The 12,060-nt window shown below is 42.2% G+C and overlaps 1 pseudogene; it reads right to left on the bottom strand.

Annotated features, from left to right (window-relative positions):
- Positions 1 to 9,136: 9,136 nt before the first annotated feature.
- On the bottom strand, positions 9,137 to 9,881 carry LOC119246944 (casein kinase II subunit alpha-like; annotated as a pseudogene).
- Positions 9,882 to 12,060: the final 2,179 nt, after the last annotated feature.

Below are 12,060 nucleotides of genomic sequence, written 5' to 3'. Positions count from 1 at the left end.
AGAAGCGCAAAAAAAGAGCAAAGCGCAGAGTCAGTCCCACCCTCAAATCTGGCTTAGCAGTTGTAGTTCTTGGACTAGTAAGAGGGGCTCGTTTGCAATGAAATCATAAAAACGGAGTTCTTGGTCCTGAATCTCCTTTTTCGTGTATGGCATTTTCATAAAATTAATTGAAATGCACTATGATGGTTATAAATTGTAAGCCAAAGCAACTCATGTTTTTCCTTCTCATTCTGATGAATTTAGTTAAGATGCTTAATTGTTCTCTCATGTTGGTTTAGAAGAGATTGTGGGTCATGACCTGGGAAGGATAGCTCTCTTGGGGTGAGGGGTGAGGGCAAAATGGGAGAGTGGGAGAAGAGGGAAGAAGGGAAGAGGGAAATGTCTGCTTAATTTAATGAGTCTAATAAGTTGAGTTTTAAGTGAAGCCTGTCGAAACAAATGAATGAATCAGTACCCAATATCTTGTTGAGCAAGTGCAGTGTCTGGAAAAAGCTGAATCATGGTCTATTCTTACATTAATGGAGTTCAAATCCTTATCTTTTCCATCAATATGTAGTCTTTGTAAGAATTCTAAGTCAGAGATTAATTGTTCAGTGTTTTCCTAGAATTCTGAAGAAATTATGGAACCAAAAAAAAAAAACCCACCAAAAACCAAGTCCTGGCAAGTTATAGCTGGACACAAAATAATACTGGAAATTCAAAATAATGTATAACACATCAGGAAGGAATTTTTTTGCTTTTTTGACCACAGAGTACCAACAGCTTCCAGTAGAGGGGGTAGAAGGTCAATCATTTGATTTGGGGTTTAGAAAATCCAATTTAAAAACAATTTAGAAATAAAGTTCTAGTTTCTTAGGGCAATATTTCAGGATATTCTTCCTTTACACATTTTTTCTCGCTTCATTTGCACATATTCTTCTTGCTTCATTTCTTGACAATGGTGTTGGAAGATGCATTTGTGTAATTTGCTGTAATATTCTAACCCAATGAAACACATGGTGATCAGCTATCCTTCTAGACACAAACAATATTCAATGTACACCTCATGTGCACAACGGTACACTTTGCTTCAGTCTTGAACCTTGCTTTGTTTCAACATGGAGTCTGTCTTCATTTAAGTCACTACCTGCCCAAATTCAAAAACCATATTTAACTCATCATGTAAATATCTATAAGTATGAGCAATTTCAAAGCCACGGAAACACTAGTGATTCATTCATTGCAAGCCTCCATCATGAAATATTGCTCACAGAGATATTAATTACTTTATCTGAAAAAATACACACTGCCAAAAATAATATGCACACATATCATCATAGGTTATATATATGTAGATTATATCATTACCCTTGGATTATCGGATAAACTGTCCTATGTCTAATACACCCTGACACTTGTGATACCTCTGACTCTTAATTTCTAACATAAAATGATATCTGTGAAGGGCATTTTCAAGATTTAATCCTTGATAGGTAATCAACTGGTTGACATAACCAGTGCATGCCCTTCTATCTTGTCTTAACTCACTGAGGAAAGGATTAGTATAAACTGCCCACTCTTGCCCTGACATGCCTGCCAGACTGTGTAATGGTTTATAGAAGTCTGTTTCTACTGCGGCTGAGAAGCTTCCAGGGAAAGAGGTCGGGTAAGAAGACATATCAGCAGCAAATGATGTATTTTGTGAATAAGGGCTAACTTTTTGGTTTAAGAAGAGAAACGAGATGAAGCCCAGATGATGGGCTTTCACAGACTTAGAGGCTCTGCAGAGAAGCAAAACCCCAAGCAAACTGGAGGTTGTGGTCCTCAAATCTCTCAGCAAATGCGGCAGTAGCAGCCTAGTCCTGATGCCCCCAACTGCCGAGGGAAGTAGCCATAGTTTCTACTAATCGGGGTTGGCTATGACTCAGCTCAACAGGTCCCGGGCCATCCTAGCACAAGTGGCCTGTGTGAAATAAAAACAAGCGTCCAGCTGAGTTCATTTCAAAGACCAAATTGACTTATCAAACAATTCAATAGTTGGGCAGCATCTTATCAAGCAAAAAAGAAGGTGCTGCAAAAAAACTGTACTAAACGAAAAGTTTTTATAGGCAGGAAGAAGGCAGATGAGGAAAAGGGAACTCTTTCAGGCTTTGGTAACCTACAGATGGGGAGTGGAAGGAGGTCTTGTAGCAGATTATCTTATTTTCCTTTGGGGAGTGAAAAAGATCTCTTCATTGGGGCTGAACAAAAAATTCCATGTTGGCCAGTTTCAGCTATATCTCTGAGAGAGGTTGGGGCTGCAGGGGACTTGAAACTGAAGCCAATCTAGTTGTAAGCCTTGGTGGGCTTAGCACAAGCGCCTACATTTTGGTTTGTCCTTTTAACACTTGACTGTCTTTGAAATACATAGTAATAAATCTGGTCATTTTAATATTTCCAATAAGGCACCCCAGTGAAATTGTTGGTTTAAAATCAAGTTGCCCCTTCCAGCTGTGCTGTTAGGGGATATTGGTCCAACTGATTTAGGGGACAGCCTGCTGACATTGATGGAGGACAAGAATAGACAAACTGGAGAGGAGGTGCCTCACAAGACTAAAACCTGACTCACACAAGGAGGTGGGGGGCGAGGGGAATAACATGACTATTAACCCAGCTGTAGAGGTTGTGACCCTTCGGCACCAGTGCCTGTGCCTTAGCATAAGGCCTGAGACCCAAGCTGGATCAGCCTGCTCTAGGGAGTGGAGCACAGGCCTGAGGGGAAAGATACGGAGATTGGGCCCACCCTGGAATCTCTGGCCCCTTTCTAGTTTTCCCTGTTACCCAACATCGGCAGCAAGCAGGCCACTCCACCGAGGAGTGACCCTCCCAAAGAGAAAAGGACTAGATCAGTGCAGTCTCTGCACAGGCTCGGGGCAGCGTCCCACTGCCCACCTGAGACTATGCAGGTGCTTCTTTTCACCAACTCTCTCCCTCTGCAGGGCAGCAGCCTCCTGCCTGCCCATGACCTGTACCTGCCGGGGCTTCTCTTCACTGACCTCCCTCAGCAGAGGCCGCTCTCCTCAAGGCCGCCCACCTGCAACCATGCAGGCCTCTCTTAGCAAACCTGTCCCTTTCCCTAATAAACCTGTTCTTTAAATATGACTAACGTCTCTGTCTCTTGGAGAAATGCACCAGGTGAACTCACTGTGTGCCGCTGAACCGGGAGCTCTGGTGAAACCTTTCCCAGAGTGAACCCAAGGACCCTGCAACTCCACAAAACTCCATCATTTTGGTGACCACAAAGGGACTCTTCATGTCGTCTGGTACCAACATCAACATCAAAGAAAATCTTTGTAACAAATTTCCAAAAAGACTTATTTTTCCCCTGGGGGCCCTATTAAGACCAAAGTGAGAAGCAATTTTTGTGCTATCACTGAGTTTATTGTGGACGTTTGTCACTAAGCCTTGTCCCCATTGCATAGATACCCAGATACTGTTGTGAGAAAGGGCAAATTGATGGGAAAAAGCTGATTCTCTAAATTCTAGGACATCAGTGAACTGGTATCTTGGTCTGAGTAGTTCTTTAACAGACTATGACCCCAAAATGAGGCAGAGAGATGACCTGCCTCCTTTGCAAGAGGACACTCTGAAACCCAGAGAACCTGACTGACAGAGAGATGTTACCCACTGAGCAGGTGTTGACTGGAAGATGCTCTGGTCAGAAACAGGAGGGGGCAGTCAAGGTGAGAACAGGACTGGTAACTAAGCACAGGTGAGCCACCTATGGAGATGGCCAGAACACCTGTGCTGCTATCAACATTTTACTTTGTAAAAGACTAGAAGTCCTACATTAGCAGTTGAGGTCAAGAGTCTACGAAATAAGAATTAAAACTACACCTTCAGGGCCTCGCTGGTGGCTTAGGGGTTAAGTCTCAGCACTGTCACCTCTATAGCCTAAGTTTGATCCCAGGCCAGTGAGATGACCCACATAGGGCATAGCAGACCTCTCCCGTCTTGCCCACTGCTCCCATCAATAGTGGATTTCAGTCAATCTTCCTATTCTGCTACCCTCTCTGCCTCTCAGGAATCCTCTCAACCCCCCCCCCCCCGGCCCTCCACACCTTTGGCCTATACCCCAGTTCTTCTATGCAAAAATTAAAAAATGAAATTAAAAAAAAGGACTCTTTCATCTGCTCATAGCTATACACTAGAAAGATAGGTTTCAGGGGGCCTCCCCGGTGGCGCAGCGGTTGAGCGCTGGGTTGCGAAGCTGCCCGCGGCCTCTGCAGCGCCGGTTCGATCCCCGGCTGCTCCCCGGCCACCAGAGGAGGGTCCCACATGGCGCGCGGACCTCTCCTGCCGCCCACTGCTCCCCTCAGCAGTGTACTTCGGTCCTTCTGCCTGCTCTGCTCCCCGCTCTGGCTCTGGTGAATTCCCTCACCCTCCCGCGCTTCTGACTGTACCCAGTGCTTAAATAAAACAACAAACAAACAAATAAATAAATAAATAAAACAAATAAATAAATAAATAAAACAAACAAACAAACAAATAAATAAATAAAACATGCCTCTAAAATAAAAAATTAAAAAAATATATGTTAAAAAAAAAAAAAAAGATAGGTTTCAGGGCCTCCCCTGGTGGTGCAGTGGTTGAGCGCCGGGCTGCGAAGCTGCCCGCAGCCTCTGCAGCGCCAGTTCCATCCCTGGCCACCAGCGAGGGTCCCACATGGTGCACAGACCTCTCCTGCCATGCCTGCTGCTCCCCTAGGCAGTGTACTTCTGTCCTTCTGCCTGTTCTGCTCCCCGCTCTGGCTCTGGTGAATTCTCTCACTCTCCCGCGCTTCTGACTGTACCCAGTGCTTGTATAAATAAATAAATAAATAAAGCCAGAAAGAAAAAGAAAAATACCGGATGGTCTCACTCATAGCAGGAATCTAGAAAACTTAAATAAGAGACCAGGAAAAAGAATAACTATAAGAAAGTAAAAATCAAAATCAACAAACAACTATGAACTAGAGACACTCTATGGGGAGTGGGGGGCGGGGAAAGGAGGGATTGGTGTCAAAATAAGGGGGTTGCAATTGTATGGGGAATATAAAAATAAAATTTAAATTAAAAAAATAATAATAAAAGAGATAGGAAACAATAAGCAATAAGAATGTGTACACTGATCATTTAGCTAGGTCAAGTTTATGACAAATCTATGGCTTATATCTATATTTTCCTGTTACTATCTTTGCCAAAGGCCATAGACTATGAAACAAATAATGTAGAAACAAAGTAATATAAGGACATGGAACTAGAAAACAAATAAAATGCCTTTCTGAAATAAAAAAAAAAGAAAGAAAGAAAAGCATATGCCAGTACAAAAGCCACTTCCTCTGGGGCCAATCAAGCCCACACCGGTCCTGCCTAAGACCAGATTCCCTCTTTACATGTGCCTTTAGCCTCTGCACTTTCCTTTCTCTCCAATTTCAAATTTTTCAGTTACATCTGCATATGTCTCATTAATATCTATGTAATATAAAGATTTTACTTTTATGTAAATTTGAAATGAAAAAAAAAACTTTTCTAAAAAAAAAAGATAGGTTTCAGCTAGGTGTTACTACAGTAATTCTAGCATTCAGGAACAATGAAGGTGAGATAAAATTAGGAGTTCATGAAGTATCTCTTGATCTCATACTTGTTTGAATTTAAATGTTGCAATGCAGAAGTGTTTTCTCGGGAGCTTTTTATTGAGGACCTATAACATTTTCAGCACTTTTGGGGTGCTGTAGAAAATGCAAGAGGAATATGACTATTTCAGATCTTAGGGGCTGGTGGTGTAGTACTTGTTAGTACACAAATAGCTTAGAGACAGAAAGAGTAGGAGTGAGATATGGAAGGATATTTGGTTGTGTCTTATAAATTGTCCTTGCAATTAGGCCCAGTTAATTAATAGACTTGAAGTGAGTGATTCACAGAGGCTACTTTGAAATGGAAAACACATCAGTTCTCTTTCAATTTCTCTTCTAAACTCCTTTTTCTTTGCTTGGATTTTGTGCTTAACTGTCACTTTGCTTCATTATCATATAAAAGAGAAGACTAGCTGGACTTAGAATATCTATGGCTGTCACTGACTCAACTTTTTGGGCCTCTGCTCAGACAATTCTCTGCCCTTGTGCCAACTCCCTAGTGTCTCTACATCAAACACTTCTAATGGATAAATTCAATTTATAAACAATCATCTTTATAGTATATTTAATCCAAGTAGCCATGAATAATAAAATCCAAGTAGCCATGAATAATAAAATACACCATTATTTGATGTACCAATAAGGAAAAAATCTTTCAACTAAACTATGCCACTATGCATAATTTTAATTTAATTTAATTTCTAATCTTTTAGAAATTAAAATAGAAACTTATTAAGAGTTCTTTAAGCATTATTTACCTAGCAATTTTTCGTCTATCCTTTTTGTGCATATATAAAAAAAGGAACATATAAGCAAAATAAATTATTTATAATATTCCTAAAACTTCCTTAACTTTAGGAATATTCACGATATTCCTAAAACTTCTTTAACTTCTGAATGCCTTTTTAACTCAGAGTTATTGGTATTTGTCACACGATATCTCCAATGTGCATAAAAGTGCTGGTGTGGTCTCATTCCTTATTGAAAACACAATGCATGTAAGTAAATAAATATGCCATTGAATGAATTATCCCAAAGCAAGCATCCATTACACTATTATCCAGTCAAGAAAGAGAACTGTCATTAGGCACCTAAGAATTCGCACATATTTGCTCCCAGCATAATCCCTGCTGCCATCAGCACTAGCTTATTCTAATAGATTCAGTTGCCTATTTGTGATATTTATATAAACAGAATCATTCAATCTGTCTTCCTTCCATATTTTGCTAAACATGTCATTATGACATCCAGCCTTGTTTATTTTATTTATTTTTTTTGCAAAGAAGAACTGGGGTGCAGACCAGAGGTACAGGGTGTAAGAGGACTTACCAAAGACAGAGTGGAGAGCAAAACAGGCAGATCTACTGCAATCCACTCTGAAGGGAGTAGTGGAAGAGATAGGAGAGGGCTGCTGTGCCATGTGGGTCAGTTCCCTGGCCAGGGATCAAACTCAGGCCTTGGAGGGTGGTAGCACTGAGACTTAACCCCTAGGCCACCAGGGAAGCCCCATCCTTGTGTAGGTAGCATGGTTTGCTCACTCTTGCTGCATAAAATTCATTATATAACTATACCTCCTTTCATTCATTGTCTAGTTTCTAGTTGAGTAGTTTTTATTTTATGCCATTACAAACAAAGCTGTGATAAATGGTCTTGCGCATGGCTCTTGGTGCATATTGTGTGTTTGTACCTGGGAGTGGGGATGCTCTGTATTTTAATCATTGCACACAAGACCAAGAGTTATACAAAGTGGTCACATCAACTCGAATTCCCACCAGCGGTTTATGGATACAGACTTTCTTAGTACAGCAGTCCTTACAGGAGCCAGGATTTCCTTCTGGCTGTTGACACCCATTTTGCAAGTTTTGATGCTGCTATGTTCTTGATCTTACCAGAAAAAGACAATTTAATGTGACAATCAAAATTGCCTCCCTAAGAGCATTTTACCAAATGTCAATGTACTGTGGAAACAATCTTGTTATTATTACATTTTTTTTTTTTTTTTAGTAAATGAGACCAGATGTTTATTTACCCAAAGAATTCCAGCACTGAATCTTTCAGTGTGTGTGTGTGTGTGTGTGTGTGTGTGTGTGTGTGTACACATACAGCAAGGGGTGACAGGGCGATAACAGGAGAATTTATCATCATCTTATAGTTACATATCTACCATTTCAGTTTCCCTGGAGATGGTGACTCTCATTCTATCTCTCTGATACATTTACAAGACCAAGGGGCTTCTCCCTGGATGGTGTGTGAGGGAAGGAGAAAGGAAATGTAGGATGCTTAAATAAAACTCAGTGCAGCCACATCTCCCCCTGAGCTATTAAAGAGCTGCTAGCGTGAAACCTATAACTTAATACAGACAATAGTTGTTTCTTTTTAAAAAAGTCTTAAGTTATGTTCAGTAACTAACTGAATTCAAAATGGCAAAGTCAAAGAACACTGAAAAAGGCCGTCATCCCCCCTGACAGCTATACAGCAAGTCAGGAGATCAAATGGAGAAGGCTGGGAAGGAAGGCATTAAAATTTTAAACTAAACAGAAGCTAAAATCCTAAGTGAGTGGATTGAAGGTTAGGTTGTGGCTTCCTACAGAAGATTCCAGAATGGATCTGCCCTTTGGATAGATTTTCCGCATCTCAGTGTCACTAAGACATTTCTAGTAGATTCTCCTGGATAAACCCACCAAAGCACATCAGGAGTAAAGTGAATGAAGTGACGGGCAGTAACTGTTCTACAGGTTGGGTCCTCCCTTCCACCTTCTTCTGCATACCCTTGAAAAGCTACATTTTCATAATCTCCAGAGAAGAGCATGAGATACACCGCCAGGTATGGGATGGGGGCAGCAGTGTGGGGGCCTGGGAAGAAATCACCAATCGGACCTTGCAGCTGGCCTTGAGCCTGGTCTAGCTTTGTTCTTTAGTCATGAGGCACTGAGTTTGGAAGGGAAGGAAAAGAATTGTCCAAGAAATATTCCATCTGCAAATAATTTTTCAGGAATTCCCCTGACTTGTGAAATGTGTGAGTTAAAGAAAAAGGAGAACATCAGTCAATTACAGTTTTTTTCTGACCAAACTACTACAGATCCACAAGCGGTGGTTGTGGATCTATAAATGGTATTGTGTACAGCTTTTGGTGCATGTGTGTGTGTACATGCAGCTATGTACCCGGGAGTAGGAATGCTCTGTATTGTAACCGTTGCACACAACACCAACGGTTATACAAAGTGGTCATATCAACTTGAATTTCCACCGGCAGTTTATGGATTCTGCCTTTCTTAGTGTAACAGTCCTTATGGGCATCAGAATTTTCTTCTGGCTGTTGACACCCAATTTGCAAGTTTTGATGCTGGCATTTTCTTGATCTTACCAGAAAAAGTCAATTTAATGCGACAATCAAAATTCCTTCCTTAAGAGCATTTCACCAAATGTCAAAGTCCTGTGGCAAAAATCTTGTTATTATTACTTTTTTGCTTCTGAAGTATTCACCCTGCCCCCGCTTGATGCAAGTCACATCACAGAGAGAATGGAACCCCCACTTTTGTCAGGCATCAGGACACAGAGGGGCCATTTCTGAGCACCACCAGCAGCAGACACAGGCATCTCTAGGGGATTGGCAGCAGAAATCCCTGGTGAGCTTGCTGGAGATCTAGGGGTAAAGGGTTGGCACTGAAGAAATCCCTGATGGCGTATCTGTGCTGCTGGCAGACACTGCCTCCCGGCCTGGTGGATAAACCCACTTGAGCCCGGTTCTTCACAAGAGTGTAGATGCGAGGATGTTGGATGTGTTCCCCCGCAGAGAGCCATATTTCAGAGCTGGCCAGGAAATTCAAAGCCTCTGGGCTGATAAGGGGCTGGTTTTCTCTGCAGACAAAGTATTCCCATTGCCGGCCGGAGTGCCTGTCTGCCCAAGATATGATTGAGAAGTTCTAATTCAATGTTATATCTGTCAATATAGTTGTATCATCTGTCTCCAAATCCCGCCTCTCCTCACCAACTGATTCTAATTATCATGTCCACGGAAAAGTGGCCGAAAGATCACACTTGCCAGCACGCAACCCAGCTTCGCATGTCCAACCATAATCATGCATCTGATCTTCTGCAAGCAGTTCTTGGCTGGGATGATAAAACTCCACCAAACCCCACTCGACAAACCATCGCTTTCTGGACTCATGGTTTATCACATCATGAGGCTTCACATATCTGCATATTCCCTGTGGTGACAATAATCCATGACCTTTAGAACCTCATGCATTTCAAATTGAATATTATAGTTTGTCAGCATCTGGTTCGATGGCCTGAAGTCTGTGCTGTTTATGTGTATAGAAATCAAGGTGGGGGTTCAGGACATGGTATCTTTTGCTATGTCTGCTCTTATGGCAATGTTGGGATCACCTAGCCCCTTGCAGACTATGGCACTTGTTAGCCTCTACAGTCACGTGAACCAATTCTAGAACAGACCCCCTCTCACATACCTCCTAGTGTTTATCTTTCTCCAGAGAGTCCTGATTTTCATGTGAGTGAGTGTTCTACCAGCTCAGCAGTCAGACACAGCTCCCACACTCTCCTACCACATGCTCCTCATCTCCCTTGGCACCAATTGATATGATCTGGATTCCCAAGAAGACCCTGACACAAGGATTTGTTGCAGTAGATGACCCTAAATGGTTAAATTGGTCTCAGACCCCAAGAGCATAAAAAAAATGAAAAGAAAGCTTATTTAAAGTTTTCTCTGAAACTTGATTTTCACAGACACAGCAGGGCCTGAAGGCTTGCCAACTCACCTGGTGCTAAACCCCAAGGCTGGCTGGTTGAGACACAAATCCAGAGGAGGAGGGGACGTTGTAGGCAAAGGATCCACTCACAGAAATTAAAAATTCTAGTTATTTGAAGAAAAGTTTCTTCATATTTCATGTGTGTACTGCCCTGTAACTAACCAATGAACTTCAGCCAAGTCTACAATATTTTGCCCTTGACCTGCAACCTAGCCCATAAAACTTAACTCCTTCATTCTCAACCCGTCTCTCCCAAACCTGCACAATCTTATTTCCTTTCTTAAGTGGAAAGCCAGAATTGGCTTTATCTCCTGTCTCCTTGCCAATTAATTTGCAATAGAGCTTATTTCTCTTCCAAATCATCCCAGGGCATAACCTAGTCTATGAACACAAATTTGTGAGCCTTTCTTGGTAATGGAATGGTTTATTTGAGGGTTGATTCACATTTGACAAGGGAGTGAAGCAGTGAGATGGGGATATCAGGAAAGTCAGTAAAGGGTGCATTAATGAGCAGGCGATCTTTGTGGGTGACTGAGCCTCAATACCACCGATGACCCCGAGAGACTCTGTAGCAAGTAGCCCACCATAGTTTCATGGAAGGCAAGGAAGCTGGTGTCTTTCTCCCCCAAGACGGAGGCTAGCACCTCGGGTGTTGGCTGCTTCATATTTCTGCCCTCCCGCCCCCCCACTACATACAGGCACAGGAGACTCTCAGGCAATGAGACATCAGAGCTTGAAGAATTCAGTGCATCTGAAAATCGTCCTGCAAACTGCAAGTGAGCTCTCGAACTGAGGTCACAGGCTGGGACTCTGAATCGAAGGCCAGGGCGGCAGCCTCCCCAGAGCAAACAAACTCACTCCTGCCAACCCCAACACTTCTTCCAAGTTCTTAAATGATGAAATGTTAGCTTCCTTGAATTGCTAAGCATTTCGAAAAGGAAGAAGTGAGCTGAAACAAGCAAGTACCTGCTTCAATCTATCAGAAGAGGAAGCTCCTGCTTTCAGACATGACAAGTTCCCCAAATATGTGGTGTGAACTCCAAAAATGGGCATCCAGCATGGCTTGCCATGCATGGGCATGCACGAGGCAGCTCAGGACAGACACATCCTGACCCAAAGCTGCCAGACCGGGATGCATTCAAACCCCACAAAAGCAACTTAGCTTGGATATGACATGACTCCTGCAAAAGAAAATAATGTGCTTGGCAACTTTCTTTTATCACATGCCATGTTTTTACTTAAGTGTGTTCAATGAGTCTGTGTTTGCTGGGTGCCAGCTGTGCAGGTAATGAAGTCGGAAGCCCAAGGCGTCGTGTCTGTTCCATTACGGCCAGAACAGACCACGTTCCAGAAAGTGAAAAAAAAAAATCTGAAAAAACTCTTTCTTTCTCAATTTCTGCTGCCTTTCCCTCTCTCATTTTGAAACAGAGATCTGAGAGCCATAAAGATAACCCAGCCCTTCAGGGGTGCAACCAAGCTTCAAGATAACAGCTCAGTATCTTGTCTAAATGATTGAAAACAGGAGTGGCTTTAAAATACGTAAACTTGGTGATACAAGCACCAAATCAAGGCAGAAATGTGGTAGAAATTGGATTTGAAATTGATCATAAAGGCTGTATGTGTTAGCTGAATTTCAAGAGGGCGAAGAACAGATACAGG

Source organism: Talpa occidentalis, unplaced genomic scaffold (assembly GCF_014898055.3).
Source record: "Talpa occidentalis isolate TD23 unplaced genomic scaffold, MPIMG_talOcc4v2.1 talOcc4.16, whole genome shotgun sequence".
In the NCBI taxonomy this organism is placed as follows: Eukaryota; Metazoa; Chordata; class Mammalia; order Eulipotyphla; family Talpidae; genus Talpa; species Talpa occidentalis.
This window is presented reverse-complemented; position numbering and strand designations above follow the sequence as displayed.